The sequence below is a fragment of the Trichechus manatus genome, unplaced genomic scaffold (assembly GCF_000243295.1).
Source record: "Trichechus manatus latirostris isolate Lorelei unplaced genomic scaffold, TriManLat1.0 scaffold00001, whole genome shotgun sequence".
Taxonomy (NCBI): Eukaryota; Metazoa; Chordata; class Mammalia; order Sirenia; family Trichechidae; genus Trichechus; species Trichechus manatus.
Window position 1 is genome coordinate 10,234,504 of NW_004443937.1, and position 23,235 is coordinate 10,257,738.

Here is a 23,235-nt window from a genome sequence, read left to right on the forward strand (position 1 = left end):
GCACACACACAATACACATATACAGACACATGCACACACATACACACATACACCACAGACATACACACACACATACACATACACGCACACACACACACCTGCACAAACATACACATATGCACACACACGTACACACATACACCACAGACATACACACACATACACGTACACGCACGCACACACACATACCTGCACACACATACATATGTGCACACACATGCACAACATCCCAAATGACACTCACTTTATACACAAATACCCTAACATGGGTGTTTCATGCAACACCCCATAACACACCCATACACATTGTAAACCCATATGGTGCTGGCACCCACCTGAGCACTCCACATCACTCGAAAGGCACAGCCTGGTATACGCTCATCACACACTATAAACCCATATGGTGCTGGCACCTGCCTGGGCACTCCACAATACCACTCGAAAGGTACAGCCTGGTACACCCTCATCACACACCCTAACAATAGAGCACCACACTACCCTTAAGCCTAATGGGCGCTGTGCTATGTAATACACTGACACACACACCCTCGGGTACACACACCCTGAGGCACACACAGTTCAGGGTGCCTCAACACCCAACCTGTATACTTTTAGGCCCTGCCTGACTGCTAACACACACACCCCTCCACAGGCCCCAACTCATACCCATGTACACTCTGATGTACACCCCATCACACACACTGTCACACACAGTCACACTCTTAGGCTTACACTTTAACATTGCCATCACCGTCCTCCCAAATTATCTGCTCTCACAGCCCCTCTGTGCACACACAGACCCTAATTCCCTCTTTCTCTCATTATCCTCAACATGTTTATATACGTCCCCACGCCCACACAATCTGGGAACCGCCCCTCCTCTCTCTCTCTCACACACACACCCACGCACAGCCCCCAGACCCCACACATGGATGCTTCCCCCATCCACATCACCTATACCCGCAGATACACACCCTTCTTCCCACACTCTCTCCCCACTCCCATCTTGCAGACGTGTGAGTGGCGTGGGGGTGGCTGGGAGAAAATCGCCCACCTCCACCCATGCCACAGCCCCCACCCACATGCACCAAGCCTCCAGCCAGGGCAGAGAAGCCAGCTCATACATATTCATGAGAACATCGTTAAGCGCGGAGCTGGGTCCCAGCAGGAGCTCCGCTGGTCCTCAGAGCCCTCACCTGGGGGATACCCCCAACAGCCAGCACCACGGACAGCGGCCGACACGTCCCTTTAGTGAGCCCAGGAAGAGGAGGAAGCAGCTGCTTCTCCCTGCCCGCCCGGCCGCCCTCGCAGGAGCGCGGCATCTGCGGGGCTGCCAGGAGAGAATCCAATCCGCTCCGACACCCAACACCGCGGCCGGCCCGGCAAGCGTTGGGTGACAAAGGGCCCCTGCTGAGCTCGGTTGGGTCTGGCATGGGCACCGGCCCCGCCCCGCAGCCGCGGACAGCTGGCCATCCTAGGCCCAAGGCAGTGAGGAGAAGGGAGTGGGGGAGGAGGGCGGACTGAGCCCCTCCCTCAGCCCCAACCCCTCCCTCCTGTCCGCTCTCTCCTGCCCCAGCTCTCTCCTTCACAATCCTATCCTCTTTCACAGGAAGAACTTTAGCGCTGGAGGCATTTTAGAGTTAGTGCCATTTTCCAACGAGGAACCTGAAGCAGACAGGGAAAGGAGGCTGCTAGTTCAGAGCCAGAGAGCAAGAGGGCGGAGGAGTCCAGACGCAGACTGGTCTCCAGACTCCCAGCTCAGCGCTGTTTTCCCTCCCCCCTAGTGGGCGCTCTCTGCTTTCGCTTTGAGGAGTGGAGGCTGGTAGTGGACTGCCAGACAGCGCTTAAGAACAAAGGATCTGTAATCAGATAGATCTGGTTCAAATCCAAGCTCTCCTAAATCCTGGCTGGGGGACCCTGGGCAAGTCACTTCAGTTTTCGGCGCTTCATTTCCCTCGTCTGTAAAATGGGGATAACAATATTCACTGAGAGGCTTAGTGAGGGTAAGGAGCGCCCAGGAGCAATCTCTAAGTTGCACCCCCTCCAATTTAAAAATGAATAGATGATGATATAGGTGAAGCATCAGCAGAAACACCTTCCCCCTCTTGTCCAGTTACCTCAGTCAGAGGCTTTTCATATTTGTGGCACCTCAGAATGCCATTCTGCACCTCCTCTGGTGCCCCCTTGGACTTATGCCCAGAGGCAAGTGCCCCCCTCTACTCACCTTCCATGCTAAACCTCTGTATTCACTCTTCTCTGCCTCCACGGTACCTCCATACTCGAATCCAGTGTTTCCACCTGGGGTATGGGCTTTCTAGTCACGCGTCAAGGGGTGCTAAAGTCCCCGGAGAAACCTGCCGTGCCTTTCAGAAGGGGCAATTTTACTAAAGGATGCAGTGTTGTTAGCTGCTGTCAAGTTGACCCCTGACTCACAGCAACCCCACGCACAAAGAAATGAAACACTGCCCGTCCTGCACCATCCCCATGATTGGTTGCAGATTGGACCGTTGGGATTCACAGGGTTTCCATTGGCTGATTTTCAGAAGTAGACTGTCAGGCCTTTCTTCCTAGACTATCTTAGTCTGGAAGCTCCTCTGAAACCTGTTCAGCATCATAGCAATGCACAAGCCTCCACTGACAGACTGGTACCACATGAGATACATTGGCCAGGAACTGAACCTGCGTTTCCTGCATGGAAGGCAAGAATTCTACCACGGAGGCACCACTGCCCTCAAGGATCAGTAGGAAGCATTAATTTTACACTGGGACCAGCAGCTGTCTTATGGAGTAGTAGTAAGATGGACTTGATGCCTCAAGAAGAGACAAAAGACACCAGAGACTTTGTGTGCTTGGTGTCCCACCCTCGATTCTGCAGGACTGTCCATGCTCCTTGACCATTTGAGCATGCACCATCCCCAGAATCCATGGGTTTTGACTCCAATAATGTATCCCGGGGGGAAGGAGGTAAGGGCGGGCAAGGATGTCTGAATAGTAACAACAACAATAACCTCCACCACCACCATTTCTTCAGCGTCTACTATGTGTCAGGCCCTGTATGACAACTCTGTGTGTAGTATCACCAGAAGGTAAATTCTAGGAGGGCAGCAAGTTAGTATGTTTTTTTTGCTGCTGTAGCTAGACAACTGCCTGGCTTATAGAAGGTGCACAGCAAACATTTGTTGAATTAATAAATGACTGAATAAAAAGCGAACAAACATCTTATTGCGTGCCCACAGTCCTGTCAGGTGGGTACCATAATTATGCCCATTTTACAGTCAAAGAGAATAAGGCTCAGAAGGGTGAAGTCATCTGCCCAAGGTCACACAGCAGGGAAGTGTTAGGGTGTGGAAGATCTTTTTATCCTGAGACCTTGGGCTCTTGTCCAGCATCCCATAAGAAAGGTCTGGTTGTGGCCCAATCCAGGATGCTGAACCTCACTGGGGACAGTGGTGGCATTTGTGATTTAGACTGAATGTTTACCTCCCCAAGCAGGACGTTAATGGAGGTTGTCAAAGTGGCCCTCTCCCCAGTCTAGAACCAGGTGCAGGAGGCAAGGGGAGACCTCTCAGAACACAGGAGCTCCTCGCTCAGGGATGGCTGAGGCCCCAGGCCCAACGCAGGGAAGGAGCAGGGACTTCTGTGTTAAGCAGTGCCCTTCCCACTGCCTGCTCAGTGTCAATGTGTTTTGTGTAAGTTCAGGAGTCTGGACAGAGAAAAAGCAATAGCTGAAGCAAGACAAGGATAGACTGAGGCACACAGGGTGCAGAGCCATCAGGGGAGAAGGAAGAAAATGAGGTTATGGTCCTTCAGGAGAGTGCAGCGGCTTGGGGCTGAGAGGAAAGACAGTCTAGGAGAGGGTGGGCTCCCAGCTCGAGAGGGCAGGGACTGGGGAGGTGATTTTACTGGGAACCTTCCAGAACAGGCTTTGCTTCCTCTGGGACAGGAGTTGAGATAAGGAGATGCAGACCCCTGTCCAGAAGGAACCCAGGACTGACCTGGAGCCCCAGAGGTCCCACCCCTCAGCACTTAACTGAGCATGGCCAGGAGAAGGCAAAGCCTGGTGAACACTTATGACCCCAGATCTGCCCTAAAGGTTCTGGTGTAGTCAAAAGGACGCTCTGTGACCTTGAGCTAGTCACATAACTTCTCTGCGTATTAGTTTCATCATCTACAACTTGGGGATGATAATATATAACTTATAATGATATATATAATAAAAATATATAATACATAGTATATTATATACTCTACTACCAGACTGTCAGTTTGTTGTACTGTGGGAACTTGCGTGTTGTGTGATGTTGGAAGCTATGCCACTGGTATTTCAAATATCAGCATGGTCATCCATGGTGGACAGATTTCAGCAGAAATTTCAGACTAAAATAGACTTGGAGGAAAGACCTGGCAACCTACTTCCAAAAGTTAGTCAATGAAAACCCCATAGATCACAATAGAATATTGTCCAGCATAGTTTTGGAAGATGAGCCCTCTAGGTTGGAAGGCACTCAAAATACACAGTGGTTGCAACAATGGACTCAAACATAACAATCTTGAAAATGGCACAGAGCTGGGCAGCATTTTGCTCTATTGTACATGGGGTCTCCATGAGTTGGAGCTGACTCAATAGCAACAACAACCTGTAATAGACTACATTACTGGCACATGGTAAGCATTTACCGAGCACTTACTATGTGCCAGGCACTCTAAGTGCTGTGAGGGAGCAGTTCTCAGAGATGCTGTCGGAGTTAAGAGCAGGGGTTCTGGAAGCCACAATTTCGGGATTCAAATTCTGGCTCCTCCACCTTCCAACTGAATGGGAGGCAAATTGACTTTAGTTCCATTACCTTAAAAAAAAAAAAAATAAGGGAAAATAATAGTATCTACCTCATAGGTGTTATGAGGCTTAAATGAGATATTTCATGTAAAATACTTAGAACGGAGCCCTGCACAAGGAAAGCAGTCAATGAATGCTAATGATTTGCAGTACCAGTGTATACAGCCACTTTACGACATAGGTAGTCTTGTTATGTACAGTACAGATGAGGAAACTGAGGCCAAGAGAGGTAAAGCAGCTTGCCCAAGGTCACACGGCAAGCAAGTGGCAGAGCTGCGACTTGAACCCACATAGCCTGGCTCCAGAAACACACTCTTTATCACAAATGCTTTGCTGCTTCCTCTGGTAAATTTCCCTCCTGGGGTGCTTATGGTGTTTAAATGAAACGCCATATGTGAACGAAAAGGCTTTACAAACCACAAGGGACTTTCCAAACCCAAGGTGTTGTTTTCTATATGTCCCTGGGCTACCTGTGGCGTGGCTTACAGGCACTGAAAATTACATCTCTGATGGCAACTGCTCTGAGAATTGTTAGCAGCAATTATATCTGTAATGACAACAGTAGACATGAGTTAATACGCTACTGTAGATTTTAATGACTATTGCGTTAAGTTGAACAATGATCTGCAACCATCCATCCATCCATCCATCCATGCACCCATCCAACCCACCCAGACTCTGACTGACATCTTTGCTGCCTCATCCAAACTTCACATGACCTGTCTATCTGTCCGTCCATCCATCCATCCAATAATTGTTTTTTGGGCACCTACTCTGTGCCAGGCACTGAGCAATAGAGACATGGTTTCTGCCCTCCAGGAGATGACAGTGGGGAAGGAAGACAATTAAATGAGTGCTTTCCATGACCTGATAGGTTTGCCATGATGGGGAGTCCCAGGTGCAGAAGACCTAATCCGGCCCAGGGTATCAAGGAAGGCCTTCCTTTCAACTCCAAGTAAGGAATATATAAGTATATAAATAAATACATATGTTTCTACTTTCCTGCAGGTTAAGCAGGACTTAAAAGTCAAAAGACGAACCAAGAAAGAACTGAAGTATGCACCGACAGTAAGAGGTTGGGAGGGACACAAAAGTGTGCAGGATCAGACAGATGTGCGTATGGATAGAGGGAGGAAACTTGAGGATCACAAATTCAGTTAAAACTCAAATCTCTGCCCCATGTAGGCGACTGAGTCTAAACTTCCTTCTCTGAGTTTCCCACGTCAGCTACCTCTTCTGATGAAGCTTAGACCAGAGGCCCGCTGCCCTCCATCCCCTAGCTCCCATTCTTCATAATGAGGCACAGGTGTGAGGCTGAAGCTGGAGCAGGCAGCTGTTCGCTCAACCACAACCCTTTCCCCCCGACTCTGATGGAGGTCTTTGCTGCCTTGTTCAAACTTCATGTGATCCACCTCTCAATTGTGGAGGGATTAAATTAGCTGTGTGACCTTGGATAAGTCACTTAACCTCTCTGAGCTTCCTCTGAAAAGTGGAGATGACCGAATCTGTTTTACAGGTTGCTGCAAGGACCCAGTGGAACCCCCTGAGCATGGGCACTCGGCGTGGCTCCTGGCCCCAGCTGACACGTCACAACGCTGGCTTCCCTCCTCCCTCCTGCTATCAGCGAGTGTGTGTCCCTCATGGTTGGGATGAGGTTCATTTACAGCCAGTTCTCAGCACTGCGTGGACAGTCAACCTTGCCCTAAGCAATGCGCACATGGGCCTGGTCAGGGCATACAACCAGTCCTGGGCCCAGAGAGGTTGAGTAACATGCTTGGGGTCACAGAGCCAACCAAGGCCAGAGCCCAGTGAGAAGCCCTGCCCTGCTTTCCAAGGCTCTTGTTCAGGCTCCCTGCAGGGTGACCTTGAACAAGTACCTTTCTTCTGTGGGCCTCAGTTTCCCCGTGTGGATAACGAAGGAATTGGACTAGTGTTCTCTGGGGTTCCTTCAGGCTCTAACACATCAGGCCCTTCAGAATCCAGGAGAACATTCTGACAATATTGGATTTATGCATTTTGGTTTCTTCTTATTTGCATTTAAATGACTGCCTTGTTACATTTCAATAACTCAAGAATAGGTTGGGGGCAGCTTAATAAAAAGACTTTGCCAGGAGGGTTGCTGGCAGAGGAAGGAGATATATATGTGTGTGTGTGTGTGTGTGTGTGTGGGTATTTGGAGTTAATTTAACAAAGAAGGACTCTATCTCTTGAAGGAATGATTAAAAAATAAAAGCCCAAACCAATAGCTTTTCAAATCCTAACTGAAGGATGGTAGCCGGGACGATCACAAATGAATTATGTGCTAAAAATAACTTCTGGATGCCAAATCCCTCTGTTTTAAGATGTCCTGAATTTAAATGGCACCTTAATATGTGTTTTTAAAGTCACCTTTTCCTTTGAATTGTCCTTGGCAGCAATGTCAGATGTGGGGACACAGGTTTGTTCCAGAGATCCCAGGAAATGCCGGTTGTGTGACTCAGGCGAGGCTCTTAACTTATCTGTGCCTCAGTTTCCTCCTCCCCAAATGGAGACAACCACACTGTGTGCCTCATAGGGTTTTGTAAGGATTAATTGAGATCAAGCTTAGCACCATTCTGGGCAGGGAGGAAGCACTTGTTGAATGGCATCTGTTCTTACTATGATAATTTAACTCACTCCCTGCCCCTAACCACTGGTAAACCAGACTGTCCCACAAGGGAACTCAGACCTACCCTTGCTGTACCCACAAGGCTCCCCGTCATCTCTCGTAGGGCTGGGGAAGGGTCCTAGCCTGTTGGACGTCATACAAAGTTCATTTCCTCCCTGCTCTGGTCTTGACCCACCACCCATCTATTAGTTCGTTGTACTGTGGGTGGCTTGTGTGTTGCTGGGTCCTTGCCCATCTCCAAGTGTGCAAGCCCCACAATGTGTGTGTGTGCGTGTGTGTGTGTGCATTTGTGTTTGCATGTGTGTGTGTGCATCAGTACTGACGATGACAATCTCAGCTCTGAATTCTCAGAGTCAGGGAAAGAGAATGAGGAAGGAGAGAGGTAATTAAAAATGAATACCTCAGAAGTGAATTTAGTGCTATTTTTAGAAAACTCCTATCCTGTTAATCAGAAAAGGAAAATCTTAAAAAAAAAAGAAAGAAAACAAACAAACAAACAAACAAACAAACAACAACAAAAAAAAAAACAAACCAAAACCAAACACATAAACTGCTGTGCATCTGCCTTGAAGGTACAGGTGGCAGAAAGCAGGGCCAGGGGTAAGCAGTTAGATATTCAGGGCTTCTGGGTAGGTTCTCACTCACCCTCATGATTGGTCTGAGGGAGGGTGGGTCTAGCCCTTAGCTGCCCACCAGAGTCAACACCCTCCCCTGCCCCCTTGGTCAGCCCCCTTCTCCAGAGAAGCTGTCAATGTTGGATGTCAGGAAGAATCTTCCATTTCTGGTCATTCAGGCTTCTCACACACCCACCCATTCTACTCATCCATCTACCTATCCATCTATCAGTCCACCTGTCCATCCATCAGTCCACTCATCCATTTGTCTGTCCACTCATCTACCCACCCATTCATCTGTCCACCCATTCACCCACTCATCCATCAGTCCACTCATCCATCCATCCATTCATCCGTCCACCCATCTGTCCGTCCACCCTCCCCACCCCCCCATCCATCCATCCATCCACCCATCCAATAACCCTAAAGAGGTGCATCTCAGACCCCTGGGATTCTGAGAAGAAGAAAGATACTCAGACTCTCCTTCCTGCTGGTTAAGGTCTGCTCGCTCTGCCACAAAGAACTCCCAAATAACTTCCTGGTCAGGAGCTGCAGGCTGATTCAAGTGATTCCTGAACAACTTTTCCTTCAGATTTTGGGAGGATGTAACCAAAATGGCCCTTACTTAGGAACAACATCTGCATGGTCTTCGATCTTGGCTTAGCCACTCATATTACTGATTACAGCTTATCCAGTGCCATCCACGGGCTGTGTGGGATTACTATGCCTACTTTACAGGCCAGGAAGCTGAGGCTTGGGGAGGGTATGCCATTTGGCCAAAGCTATCTGGGTAGAACTTGGAATAGTTTAATTATGTCTGCTTGAGTCCAAAGCCTCTGTCTTTCCTTTGTGACCCATTGCCCCCCACTAGCTTCCTATGTGGCTTTGGGCCATGCATCCCCACCCTATGCCTCAGTTTCGTCTTCTGTAAAGAGAGGAGGTGGACTGACAGATACCCGGTCTCAAAGGGACATTTTAGTGCCATCCCCAAGGACTCTCCTATCACCAGACACTTGCTTCTCTGGCACCCCACTTCCCTGGCCTCCTCATCATCCCTCATACCCAGCAGGAGTGGACATCCAGTTGTGGCCGAGTCCTGCTTGGTTGGAGGCCTCAGGAAGGAGAAATGCCCTAGAACTGGGAGTCATGAGCTGATCCAAATTCACCGACTGCCCCTCCCTGGGCCTCTGCACAGCGATGTCTGCCTTCCAAGATTTATGCCCTTTATGGGCTCCATATTTAGAAATCTTCCCTTTGAAAAAATCCTTGAGAGTTTTCTGAGTAGGCTAACGCAGTAAAACCACTGGCAGATGGAGGCAGGAAAGCCTCGCTGAGACAGGGAAGTGTTGGGGAAGCTTCACTCTGGGCTGCAAGGGCTGGGGCATGCAGGCAGGATGGGACTATGGACTGGCCTGAGATGGGTTTTCTGGAGAGACTTTAGTGAGATGAGCACCCTTGCCTTGCTCCCCACCCCTTATTCCTCCTTCCAAGGTCCTTCTAATGGTGAATTTGGGAGACTGATGTGGCCTGTTTGGCTCCATCTCCTCCCCTTTGGAGCCAGGCTGTCCTCCTGATGCGTCTAAGGCATTAGCAAGAAGCTGGCCCCTCTGGGGGAACATTTAGGGACTAGGGTGGGTAGAGCTCCCTAATTCTGGGGGGGCAGTAGTAGGAAGCACATTTGACTTTAGATCTAAGCTGCATTCTCCAGCATTGTCCACAGAAATAGTCTGGTCTCCAGCTGTCTGACTAATGCATCTCTCCCAACTGTTCCCAGATTGGACGGGTCAGAAGAGTGGGGTTTATTGAGCCCCAAACCTTCAACACTGGAGCATGTTTGTCCTTCTGCCCCAAGCACTTCTCTGCAGCCTCTTCATACTTTGGGGCTCTGCGCAGGGTCAGCCTCTCCATCACTGCCCCTTCCCCAAGCCCAGCCTCTTTGTCTGCTGTTCCTCCTACATGTGTGGCATCATCTCCTTCTAGTGTCAACCCTATCAGGAAGAGGCCAAGTCCCTCTCCCTCTGCCCACATCACAGTGACACTCAAGGTCCTCCATGAACAACGTCCATCCTCCTATTTTGTCCTCTTTATCTAGATCTGAACAGCCTGCACCAGCCAGAATGTCTCCTTAAACTATCTCCTCCTTGTCTCTGTGCTCTTGATCACATTGCTCCTCTTTGAGAAAATGCACATTTCCCTCCTGTCTGCCCATCTAAGCCTGCCTGTTCTTCAAGGCACAAAACAGAATGGTCTCCTAGACACTGCCCTTTCCTTTCATTCAGTATGTATTAACTGACACCTGCTGCGTGCCAGGCTCTGTGCTGGGCACTGAGGATACAGCAGGAAACAAAATAGGCAAAATCCCATCCCCTGACTTGTGTGTGTATATGTGAGGATAAAATAAATAACTATAGTTTGTTTATAAGGCAGGGAAAAGGTATAGGAAGTACTGGGATGGGAGTAAATTTTTTAAACAGTCATCAGGGGAGGCTTCACTGAGAAGGTGGTATTTGAACAAACGCTTGAAGGAATGAAGGAAGGAGCTATCAGATAATCTGGGTGAAGTTGTGTTCTGAGCAGAGGGAACAGTAAGTGCAAAGGCCCTGAGGCACGTGTCTGGCATGTCTGAGGAAGAGCAAGGTGACCTAGAGTGAGGAGGAGAACAACAGGAGATGCAGTCAGAGAAAGATCAGAGTGACAGGTCATATAGGGCCTTGTGGCTCATAGTGAGGACTTTGGCTTTGCTCTGAGTGGAATGGAGAGGGGGTCATGAAGGGTTCTGAGAGAGGACCACCATGATTTGACTTTAAAAGGAGCCATGTAGCTGTTACATGGGGAGCAAAGATGGATAAAGAGAGCCTGATTAGAAGGCTACTGTAATAATCCAGGCAAAAGATGATGGTGGCTTGGATCAGAGTGGAGGTGGAGAGAAGAGAATGGATTTTGGATGTATTTTTAAGGTTGAGTCAACAGAAAGTGCTGACAGTCAGAATGAGGGAGGTAAGAGACAGAGAGGCCAGCCTTGGGACCTTCTCATTCCTTGGAAGGTGGAACTTCCAAGACAGTGTTTGGGGCTTCATTTTATGTTGTCTTGAAACCAGCATTGTGGACCAGGTGCTCTGAGGGGTCAGGACAGCCTCACACAACCCACATAACTCTAGAATGCCTGGCTTAGGGAAGGGCACAAAGTAAGCCTCACTCAAGACTTGTGACCGGTTTGGTCTGTCATCAGGGTAGACACACACACACACACACACACACACACACACACTCTATCTCTCTGTCTCCCCTTTAAGGACTTGCCAGGCTCACTCACATCCCTCTCTCCACCTGCCATCTTATTGGAGATTTCTACCGAGAAGCACAGGGTTCTCTGCCTTTGTCGGTGCTCTGGCCACATGAACCAGGTCACTGGTTGATAGGTGAGTCCTCTGGCTTCACCTCTGACCGTGCAGAGTTGGGGCTGTCTCTGGGGACAAGATGCTGATGGATGGGCGGAGATGGTGCTGGGGAGGGACTGGGTGGCTGAGGTCAGGGAACCTGATCACTGCAGGTCCCCCTCTCACCCTGAAGGCTGACCAGCAGAGGCTGGGAGTGAGAGCTGTCCATGTGGTCCTGGTGCTGACTGACAGTGCTCCTGGGGAGCTGTCATCACTGGGAGCTGTCCCCAAGGCCACAGTGCTGACTGGGGATGTAGGGATGGGCTTGAAGGACCATGTGCCAAGGAGCTGTCCATGTGCTATGGTGCTGACACAGAGCAAAGGCTTATAAGTGCCCCTAGGAGCTTTCCAGGACAGTGGTGCTGACCAATGGAGGGTGGGACTGGGGGAGGCCAAGGTCAAGGTGGCTCCTTGTGCCTGGAGTGCTATATATGGGTGGACTGGGGAAGGCACAGGGCCTTTTCCATGTGTTCTTTGGGCAGGCATGGGGAGCTGGTCCTAGATATTTGGTGTGTAGATCAAAGTCTAGTTCTCAGGCATTGGGACTGTCCCAGTTGGCAGGCCTGAGACAACAAAATGACTCTATGCAAAAGGCCACTCAGGGTCACGTAAGTGCATGAACAGAGGACTCACTGATGTCCATCAGTGCTATCTGTCACTGATGCCTGAAATTATACATTAGTGATTCATTCCTTTGTATCGTACATGGTCCTTTCCTACTGGTTTTCATTTAAAACAAGTATTTTGCCAGGGCTGGGCACATATTTATGTGGTGTCATCTCAGTCTGACAGTTTATTAAATTCTTTCCTCCATAAGTGGGGGTGGCAAACTCATCCACAGAGGTGCCAGGGGATGAGTTGAAGTTGGGAGATTACTTCTGAGTACCGGAGTGAGTCCTTTGAAGTACAGGTCAGAGAAGCAGGAAGGGAAGGGCTGGGGGAAAGTCCTATGAACCAGAAACTGACAGGCCAGGAGAGAGGGGAAAAAAGCAGAAAAGTAGGACTCTCGGATTCATAGGAGTGCGAGAGTCAGGAATGGTGCAGGCACTGGCAGGGGCTGGTGTATGTACGTGGAGGGCGGTCTTTTCACTTCTATTTCTCACGAATGAGATATCCAAGTGTGTGACCACCTACTGTTCCATTTCTGCTAGGCTAAAGCAGAGTTGCCCCTGGTGTGGTGACTATGCAGGTTGGATATTTCTGACCCTGTCTTTCCTGTGGACTTACTGCCTTTCACACTGGAGACCATTACCTCTACCCAGAGTCGCCTTGGTAGAAAACCAGAGACTTCTGTGAGGCCACTGACTCAGCCTCAGACGTGGAGGAGGTGAATCAAAAGGTCAGGAAGCCTGAGGGAGAGCCTAGAGGAGGCGAGAGCAAGTTACGAGCTGAGGCTCCGTAGCCAGGCTGCTCCTTTCCTGTTTCCTTCCACTCCTGATACAGGCTTCCCTGGGTAGAACTCCGGGACCCCAAAGCTGGGCTGCTCAAAGTGTTGGCATCACCGAGGGGCTTGTTAAAATGCAGATTTCCAGGTCTCACCATGCATAGATGAACTGCAGCCTCAAGCAGTGGGACCTGAGGATTTTAAATAAGCAGATCCACTGCTCTGATGGTTTGGGGGCTCCCACTTCACCCCCTCTTTAGGCTCTCTTTCATTTCCCTGGTTCTAGGCCCTAGAGTCCTGCTCTTGCTCTAGTGGCCCAGTCTCTGGCTCAAAATCACCCCTGGATCCCTGTCCCTATCCATTGAAATGCCACTTCCTGCTAGGCCAGGCTCTTGGGTGGCTTCTGGGCGTGACTCCTGCCTGCTGACTCCAGGGCTCTTGCAGCCTCCATGCTCTTGCCCAATGCTGATGCCTTCCCCTTTACTCTCTTGTGGCTTCTCTGACCACATCTGCCCAGTCTTCTTCGTGGCTCCTCTGTTTTGTGTCAACTGTAGGCTTTCCCCATGGCCCTGCCCTTGACTCCCTAGTGCTGCATCTTCTTCCCGAGCAATGCTACCCACCTGGCATCAATGTTCATCCTAACATGCATGGTTCCCAAATCAACATTTCCAGCCTGCCCTTCCTCACAGACTCCGGAACCAAGCTTCCAGTGGCTGCCAAATATCCTCATCCTTCTGCAACCCCTGTGTTACCTTTGGAGTCTAAAGCACCATCCCAGACTTAGATTCTCAGGGTCACCCTTAACTCTGCTCTCTCCCTCACATTAGGTCAAGTACCCAGACCCAAAGAGCACCAGGATAGTGGCTCCGGCTCCTTCCTTTTCCTCACCTCCCCAGGCTCCTGACCTTAGTTCAGGCTCTTCATGGACAGCCTCCACTGCCCCCACAGCCCCCAGCCTCTCCAGCCTCACCCTCCTCCTTCACTGCTCACTGTCCGCAGAGTGATGCTAATGGTGACCACCATTTACTGAGGACATTCCATGTGTCAGGAGCTGCATTAGGCTCTGAACATGGCTTCTCCCACAACAACCCCACAAGGTAGGCATTATCATGCTTATTTTACAAATGAGGAAACCGAGGCTCAGAGAGGTGAAATAACATGACCAAAGTCACAGGGCTAATGAGTGTCAGAGTCGGGAGTAGAACCAGGCCTGTCTGACTCTGTAGTGGTTGTTGTTAGATGCCGTCGAGTTGTTTCCAACTCACAGCCACCCTATGTACAACAGAACAAAACACTGCCTGGTCCTGTACCATCCTCATAATTGTTGCTATGTTTGAGCCCATTGTTGCAGCCACCGTGTCAATTCATCTCGTTGAGGGTCTTCCTCTTTTTCACTAACCTACTTTACCAAGCATGATGTCCTTCTTCAGGTATTGGTCCTTCCTGATAACGTGTCCAAAGTGTGTGAGAGCAAGTCTCGCCTTCCTCACTTCTAAGGAGCATTCTAGCTGTACTTCTTCCACTCCATTTCCTTCCACTCCTGATAAAGGCTTCCCTGGGTAGAACTTCAGGACCCCAGAGCAGGGCTGCTCAAAGTGTTGGCATCACCGAGGGGCTTGTTAAAACGCAGATTCCCAGGTCTCACCATGCACAGATGATAGTTTGTTCTTCTGGCAGTTCATGGTATATTCAATATTCTTCACCAACACCATAATTCAGAGGCATCACTTCTTCTTTGGTCTTCCTTATTAATTGTCCAGCTTTCACATGTGGATGAGGCGATTGAAAATACCACGGCTTGAGTCAGGAACACCTTAGTCCTCAAAGTGACATCTTTGCTTCTGAATACTTTAAAGATTTGCCCAATGCAGTACATCGTTTGATTTCTTGACTGCTGCTTCATGGGCACTGATTGTGGATCCAGGTAAAACGAAATCCTTGACAACTTCAATCTTTTTTCCATTTATCATAATGTTGTTTATTGGTCCAGTTATGAGGATTTTTGTTTTCTTTATGTTGAGGTATAATCCATACTGAAGGCTGTAGTTTTTGATCTTTATCATTAAGTGCTTCAAGCTCTCTTTGCTTTCAGCAAGCAAGGTTGTGTCATCTGCATATTGCAGGTTGTTAATGAGTCTTCCTCCAATCCTGTTGCTATGTTCTTCTTCATATAGTCTAGCTTCTCAGGTTATTTGCTCAGCATACAGACTGACTAAGTAGGGTAAAAGGCTACAACCCTGACACACACCTTTCCTGATTTTAAACCTGACTCTAAAATCACAATATTCTGCTGCTGCTCAGATTTGAGCATGTCATTCTCTGAATTAAAAACCAGTGCTGCCTCCCCAGTACCTATTTAAAAAAAACAAAAACATACTCACGACCACGGCATCCAGATCCTGCTCAACTGACTCCAAGCCAGCCTCATGGGACTCTGGTCTCATTGAACTCTTTGCCACTTCCCGAACAACTAGTACCTGCTCCTTGCTCCCGCCCTTTGCACATGCTGGCCCCTCTAATCTGGAATAGTCTACCATCTACCACCAGATCCAGTTCCATTAATCAAAATCTTACTGCCCAAATGCCAACTTTCTGGTGATGTTCTCTCCAAATCCCTGCTCCATACTTCAACCCTGTTCCCACTACTAGCCCATCATAGGTGGCTTATTCCTTGACTTTGCACCTTCCATCCTCTGCCTCGGAAGTGGGTTTTACCAGTTTGCCTCCCCAACGACACTCTGAGTTCCCTGAAAACAGGGCCTTCCTGCCCCCAGCACAGGACGGGTCTCAACCAGTGTTGGTTCAGTGACTGAGAAAGCAATGCCATTAGGAAGGACACTGCGATGACCTCTTAGAGTGAAATCTGCATTTGTTATTGTCAACCAATGGTAGGCACAGTTTACACCGAGCCTGGAACCTGCCCCGGCCATGGGCCAGGCACTGTGCCCTGACTTCACAGGCATCACATGAGCAAATGGCACAGAATCCTGTGAACTAGCTGCACTCGGTGTCCCATTTCACAGCCGAGCAAGCGGAGGCTTTGCAAGGTTAAGGAAGTGCCCAGGGTCCCACGACAGTCGGATCTCAGCCCAGGTAGCCTACTGCCCGAGCCCTTGCTCTTCATTCCCAGCCTAGCTGCCCCCTGCAATGACTCGGAAGGCACCTGTGCGGTGGCTTCTCAGGCAGTGTGACACGCAGGGGTCCAGGAAGGAGATGACCAGCCCCTTCGGATCACACTGGCCAGCTCTGTGCCTCTGCCACATCTGCCGTTAGGATTTAACGGTCGGGCCATTTCTCCTCCCACCTCTTCTCCGTTCTCCACCCAAATGTGGAGGTCAGGGATGAGGTCAGGGCCAGGATACTCAGAATCTGCCAGGGGGCAGGCCCAGGGCCAGGTAGGCGTTAGGGGGCACAGGACGGCCCCTCACCCAGACCGTGTCCCCAGCGGTGGATTATCCAATAGGCAAGGTAAGCACAGGCTTACTTGTGCTTACTTACTAATCTGTAGAGACCAGTTTCACACGGGTTGCACCACGTCTTTGATCAGTGACTGTTCCAGACTAGCACGGCCGTGGGGGTCTGGCCAGCCCTGCAGCTCTTCCCCTGACTTGGCATGGCTGTCCCCGGCCACTGCGGAGACGAACAGAATCCGCCCGGCACCTTGAACAGATGGTGGCACTTCTAAAAATAACATCGCACCGCACTCCCTGACGCAGCTGAGTCCCCGCGACAGAAGGGGGTGAGGGTGGGGGTGGGGGCTGCGAGCTGCGCTCACCAGCCATCTGTGTGGAGACAGATGCGAGTGCAGCCTCCCTGGGGACACAGGCCCAGGGGACCCCAGCCTCGCAAAAGCTGGGCAGAGACACGGCCCGGTGCCAAGGCTCTGAGGCCCTGCGATAACAGCAAGGGAGGACATGGTGTGACTGCTGGGCCGCCTCTCTCCCCATCGTCTGTGGCCCCTGCTCCAGCCCACGGAGCCCTCCAGCAGCCACACCTGCACTCCTCTGTGCCGCGTGCCCTCTCCTCTTTCACTGCCTGTTGTGTATTAGGTTCTGCCCTATTTCTGGGTCCGTAAGTCCAAAATCTCCAGCCCTAGCTCATCTTGGGGATTCCTTCGTATTCCTAGGAGCTTCTTCCCTCTATGGATTCTTGCCACTTGATAGGGTCAGAACCCCCTTGAGTGAGACTTTGAGTCAGATAGGTTTGAGTTAGAATCCTGACTGTCATTGCTGAATGACTCTGGGGAAGTCCACTCAGCAACTGGGCCTCAGTTTCCCCATCTCTGACATGGAGATAATAGCAATACCTCCTCACAGGGCTGTCAGGAGGACAATCTGAGGGCACGCAAGGCACAGGGCCTGGCAGGGAGAGACATACAATAAGCTGGAATGACAGAGACTTCTAGGTGGGAGAAAGGGGGCCTCAGGGGGAAGGGACCGACCAGGGCCACAGAGCAGGTGCCGACAGATCCGAGCTGAGGTCCAAGGTTTCTTCTCAGACTTCCTCTCCTGTGTCTACCATCCCCCACCCCTCCCCGGTTCCTGGATGCTTCAGGGATGTGTCCCACCTGCTCCCTCAGGCAGGGTTTCCCTGAGAGCCAGCCTCTTCTTCAGCCCCAGGGAGCTGGCCTGGGCAGGCCCAAGGGACCCTCTGAAGACACCTCCTCCCATTTCTTGTCTTAAACCAGATCCGAGCCTCCTTTCCACCGAGCCCTGGCCTGAATTTCAAGTCCTCCCCAAACTCCTCAGCAAGATGCTTCCAAGGCCCCAGGAGACCCTAAACCTTGAACTCTGAAGGTATCCATGCCCAACAGCACCCCTCCCCCTCAACAGTCCCCAAAGGCTCGGCTCCCTTCCGCTTTCTCAGCCTTGCTCTTCCAAGCTCCCCCAACCCCTGATGATGAGGGCAACTACGCTTTGGAGGGGTGGGGGTGGGGGAGTGTCTCCTCCCCTCTTCCATCACTACCATCATCATCATTACACATTTCAAAGGTCATTCTCCAGCCACTTCACCCCTTCTTTCTCCCCAAGGGTCCCCAGTAGTTTTCAGGGGTCCCTTAAGAGGAGGGGTACAGGGATCCATGTGGTGCAAATGGTTAACATGCTTGGCTGCCAACAGAAAGGCTGGAGGTTTGAGTCCACCCAGAGGTGCCTCGAAAGAAAAGCCTGGGAATCTACTTCCAAAAAAGCAGCCATTGAAAACTCTGTGGAGCACAGTTCAACTCTAATACACATGGGTTCGCCATGAGTTGAAATCAACTTGAGGGTAACTGTTTTATATTTTTATTTTTATGGGGCTCCACAGGTGAAGCTGGTGTCCCCTGAATTCCAGACTTCCCATCATGCTGCCCCTGGAAACTGTTCTTTGTGGGGTGGAATCCAGGGACGTTTAGGTTTGGGGTTTCAGATGTAGTCAGAACCTAGGTTCAAATCTCGCACCACTCCAAATCAAAAGTTGCTTTTCCAGCCCCTCCCCGACTCCCTCCTTGCCTCTGTGGACACCGCAGTCCACGAGACAGTCTGCTCTGCAATGCCTCATTCGGGCTCTTTGCTACCTGGACTCCTTGGTACAAGGGACTGAGAAGGCCAGAGCTGCCATGTCTCTTTCTCTCTCCAGGGTCAGGTTTGGGGGTCTCTGGTATGGGCATTTTAGTGGCCAACACAGACCCTGGTGACATCCAGGCTGCACTGAGCTGGCTCCCTGACTACCGTGTCCTGTGCTGGGAGGTAACTCCAGGAAGCCGCTCTGCACAGCAGAGGCAGTCTAAGTGCACGGTAGAAGCCCAGGAACATTTCCAACACTTGACAGAAAAGCCAGAAGAGGCCCTGATTCCCCAAGCTTGCTGGAGTCCAGAGCCCAGAAAGGACCTCAGAGGTCAAAATCCCTGTGAAGCCCTTCCATGGCACCTGTGTAAGTCCTGCTTGTGCTTGCATGCCTCCCTTGATGGGGGTTCACTCCCTCCTTCCATGATAAACTATGTCCATACTAGTGGTTACAGAATTCTATGAGTTGAGCTGAAATTTTCTTCTTGCTAACAAAATTGTACCGTTTGACATTTAATGGGTGTTTCCTGACCTGCTCTTGGTGCTCCACAGAATATTCCTGCCCCATCTTCTACACTGGAAGTTCACATCCAAGTGTACGTGTGTTGAGGTGGGTCTGTGCATGTCAGGGCAGGACAAAGTGTACATGTGGTTGAATATCAAGGGCTTGTTCAATCAGAGAACATGCATTGAGCACCTACTCTGTACCCAGCACTGGTCTCCGAAAAATACTGAAGCTGTGGCTGAACCAGAGGAAATGAGATAACAGTTCCGGTGGGGAGGTGGCCAAAGTAATAACGGCAAAAGAGTAGGAAGAACAGTAATGATAATAATCACAATCTTAAGAGCAGCTACCTTTTAGTACTGCCAAGTGCCATTCCTTATATTAAGCATTTTCCATGCATTATATTATTAATCCCCATAACAACTCTCTGAGATAGGTGCTATTATTTTTTTCATTTTACAGGTGAGGAAATGGAGGCTCAGAGAGGTGGAGTGACTGGTCAAGGTCACACAGCCAGGGTGCAGCCTGAACAGGATTTGCTTTAGGATCTGCATCTCAAGGTTGTGCTCATGACCCTGGCACTCAACAGACCTGCTGACTCGGAACCAGCACAAACAGACTGTTCTGTGGGGGGATTGCCAGTGCAGGGAAATGTGGTGTCCAGGGGAGGGGTGGGAAGCCAGGGGCCACCCCGCTTCTCCTCCTGAGGTGGAGGACAGTGCCAGGTGGACACCTGCAGCTTTAGTACCCACCAAGGAAACCCCCAGTGGGAGTCTGCTCTCCGACACTGCTGACAGGTGTGTGGCGTGGGCCCCCGTGCAAGTAAAGGTGCGGGTGCTCTGGCTGGCCTGGCAGGCTGGGTGTGAGGGGCGGGGAAGCAGATGGCAGTCCTTGCTGGTGTTTGGAAGAAGTCAAGGGTGAAATTCTGGAGCCTTCTGCCTGGCCGCATCACCTGCTGTTAGAAATGGCCCCCGGGCCAGAGGGCTGGCCGCTATCCAGTGTGGCTTCAATGAAGAATGGCAGGCCCCCCGGGGGAGGGGGAGGCACAGCCACCAGCCCACCCCTGTCCCATAGCATTGCTATCTGGTTATAAATCTGGATGGTTAATTGAAGGGGTTTTCACTCTGGAGCAGAGGGAGTAGGGTGTCCATTTTACAGATGAGGGGACTGAGCTTCAGAGAGGGCAAATGATTTGCTTGACAGGTCACTTAGACCCAGGGCTGGGACTAGGGTGAGGCGGGTGAGGCATTCGGGGTACAAAAGATAAGGGGGCCTCACTCTCAGGGTCGTAGAAGTGCCAAACCATCCCTTCACCATCTGTCTGCCTTGCTATTTAAGTCCACCTGAAATACCCATGCCCTTCAACAAAGGGCAGAGACTGAACATCTACAAAGAGACTTCAAACATATGTTGGTAACTGTGGATGATTTAGATGCAGTCGAGTCTAAGGAACACCCGGAGCTGTAAACACTGTTTAAAGCTAATAGCTCTCAGTTCCCCGAGCAGCGATGGATTTCAGGGGGAACGGTTCATTTCTCACCCCCACTCATTTGCAAACTTCTGCTGTGGGCCTACTATGTGCCAGGCCCTGTGCATGGAGAGGGACCAGACATTGCTCTGGCTCTCCAGAAGCTTAGCATTGTTCCCTCCCTGTCTCGCACAGCATCTGCACAAGACAAAACTTAATAAAAATAATAATGATAAGCTAACACTTATGGTAGGGGCAGTAGTGGTTGAGTGGTAGAATTCTTGCCTTCCATGCAGGAGACCTGGGTTGAATTCCGGGCCAATAGACCTCAGGTTAAGCCACCATCCGTCTGCCAGGGTAGGCTGCATTTTGCTGTGATGCTGAAAAGGCTTTAGTGGAGCTTCCAGACCAAGATGGACTAGGAAGAAGGGCCTGGCAGTCTACTTCCAAAAATCAGCCAATGAAAACCCTATAGATCACAAAGGTCCAATTTGCAAAGATCATGGGGATGACGCAGGACTGGGCAGCGTATTGTTTCACTGCACATCAGGTAAGCACAAGTCGAGGGCCTACTCGACAGCTGCTAACAGCAATAACAACAGTTACAGAGCATGTTGTACATATCAAGGCCTGTGCTAAGCACTTTATATGGTCATCTCACTTGACCCACACCACAACTCTATGAGGCAAGTACTCTTATCAACTCCATTTTACAGATAAGAAAACTGAGGCACAGCTAAGTTTCTTGCCCAAGGTCACTCAAACAGAACACTCAATGAAATATTTGTGGAAGGAATGAATGAGAACATGCTGAGGGGTTAGTGCAGGGAGGCCAAATGAGCATAAGAATAATAGGATTTGTTAAGCACTGGGTCCAAAGCCTGTGCAAATGCCAAGGATGCTTGAGGAGGCTGCTTCAGGCCCCCTGAGGGTGGCACTGAGAGGGTCAGGGCTCTTGGGCAAACTTGGGCTGCAGGCTTCCAGGAAGCAGGTGACAGTGACGGCCACCGTATCAGTTAGCAGCGGGAGGAAGCTCCGATTTCTCTCTCTCGGAGCCTGACCACGTGCCCCACCTATAAAAATATCCCAGGCCAGTGGCCCGTTTAAGCCGAGAAAGTAATCTCTGAGGCAGCCCAGAGCTGGGCAGGAAGAAAGGAGCAGGTGGGTCCTCCCTGGTGGGCAGGGCAAGGGTCCCCGTCCTGAGCCCTCCCGCCCCGTGGCCGCGCAGAGACAGGCCTCTAGCCTTTGGGGAGGGGGCTACCTCTGGACACCTTGACACCCAAGCTCACACCTCGGTTGTCAGGCAACCCTGCAGGACGTCCCTCTCTCCCGAGCTCAGGTTTCAGGAGCCGAGGACAGAGCTTGGGTGGGGGCGTTGTATATAATAATACAGCTGGGGCAGCTCAAGATACACAAATCTCAGACCTGGGCAGTCCTGTGTTCATTTTGTAGATGCGGAGACTGAGACCCAGGAGGAAAGGGAGCTGCCTGGGTTAGCGCAAAGTGGGGTGGTGGTGGTGGTTTCTTTGCTGAGAAAACCGTAGAAACAGTTAAAAAGGTGACGACAACCAACAACAGGAATGATAGCTGCCATCCGTGGGGCGCTGGCTATGGGCCAGGCACTGTGCTAATGGCTTTTCCTGCGTGGGTTCATTTTATCCTCCAAACAACACAGCAAAGTATAGATGTTTTCACTCTCATTTTACAGACAGAGAAATGGCAGCTCAGAGAGACTGAGCCACCTCCTAAAGATCAGGGGCCAGGTACAAGCTCAGGTCGGCGACATCAATGTCTGCAAGCTTCTCCCACTTGCATTGCCCTCAGAGACGACTGAGGATGGATGCCAGGACAAGGCGGAGGCCTTCCCAGACCTGCTTCCCACTGTCTGACTTTGACCCCTCTGCAGCCCTGGGGGGGAGGATGCTGAGCTGAGAGAGTTGAGTGGTGGTCCTAAGGGTACCTTGGCAGTAGGAGGATGCAGGGTTTGAACCCAGGATTCTCTGGCAGTAGCGCCAGGGCTGAGGCCCCAGCCTCAAGGTATCTCTGCTCCCCTCCCCCAGCAGGGTGAGGCTCCCAGGGAACGGGACCCCACTCACAGCTGGCAAGCCCTGGGAGACCGTGGTGACCTTTTGAGTCCAGGCCACTGGACCTCTCCCTCAGCTCCCCCCCACTCCCCTGCAACCTGAGCCTCAGCTGGACTGGGACATGCAGGTTGCCATGGTGACAGCACATTGGATACTGACCTGGGGACCCACTGGAGGCACAGGGGAGGGGCAGGCCTTACCTCCGAAGGCTGCTGGAGGGGAGGAGGACAGGGGGCCCGGGGGCCCGGCGGTCGCGGTGGCTGCTCTCAGGGCCAGTCCCGGTACAGGGTGCTATTTATAATTCTGCTGAATGGGCCCAATGACCCGATCCGCAGTCCACCCTGCCCAGGAGGCCCAGTGGCTTCACATAGGGAGGAACTGAGCCTCAGAACCTCCTTCCTGCCCTCCAGCTGTGAGGAGCGGGGAGGGAAAAGACAGGTGCAGGACTCCCTTCTCACTTCCACTAGCCTCAGCCCTGACCCTCTGGCCCAGTCCTACCCCCATGTCCCGTGTTGTGGGCCAGGATCTGGCCAGTGTGGGAGGCCAGGGGAGGCCAGGGGTGTGGGCTCTGGTCTGAAACGGGCTCAGAATGGCCGCGTGTGTGTGTGTGTGTGTGTGTGTGTGTGTGTGTGTGTGTGTGTGTGTGTGTTCGTGTGTGAAGGGGAAGGTGGGAGAGGAGGGAGGGAGAGAAAGGGGAGAAAGAGAAGCTGTAAGGTAAG

General features: G+C 51.1%; 1 protein-coding gene across 1 annotated transcript in view; it reads right to left on the reverse strand.

Annotated features, from left to right (window-relative positions):
* The window catches only part of ATP2B2 (ATPase plasma membrane Ca2+ transporting 2), a 203,507-nt gene that overhangs the window by 148,889 nt on the left and 31,383 nt on the right, over positions 1-23,235 (reverse strand). The gene's annotated exons all lie outside the window — the stretch shown is intronic.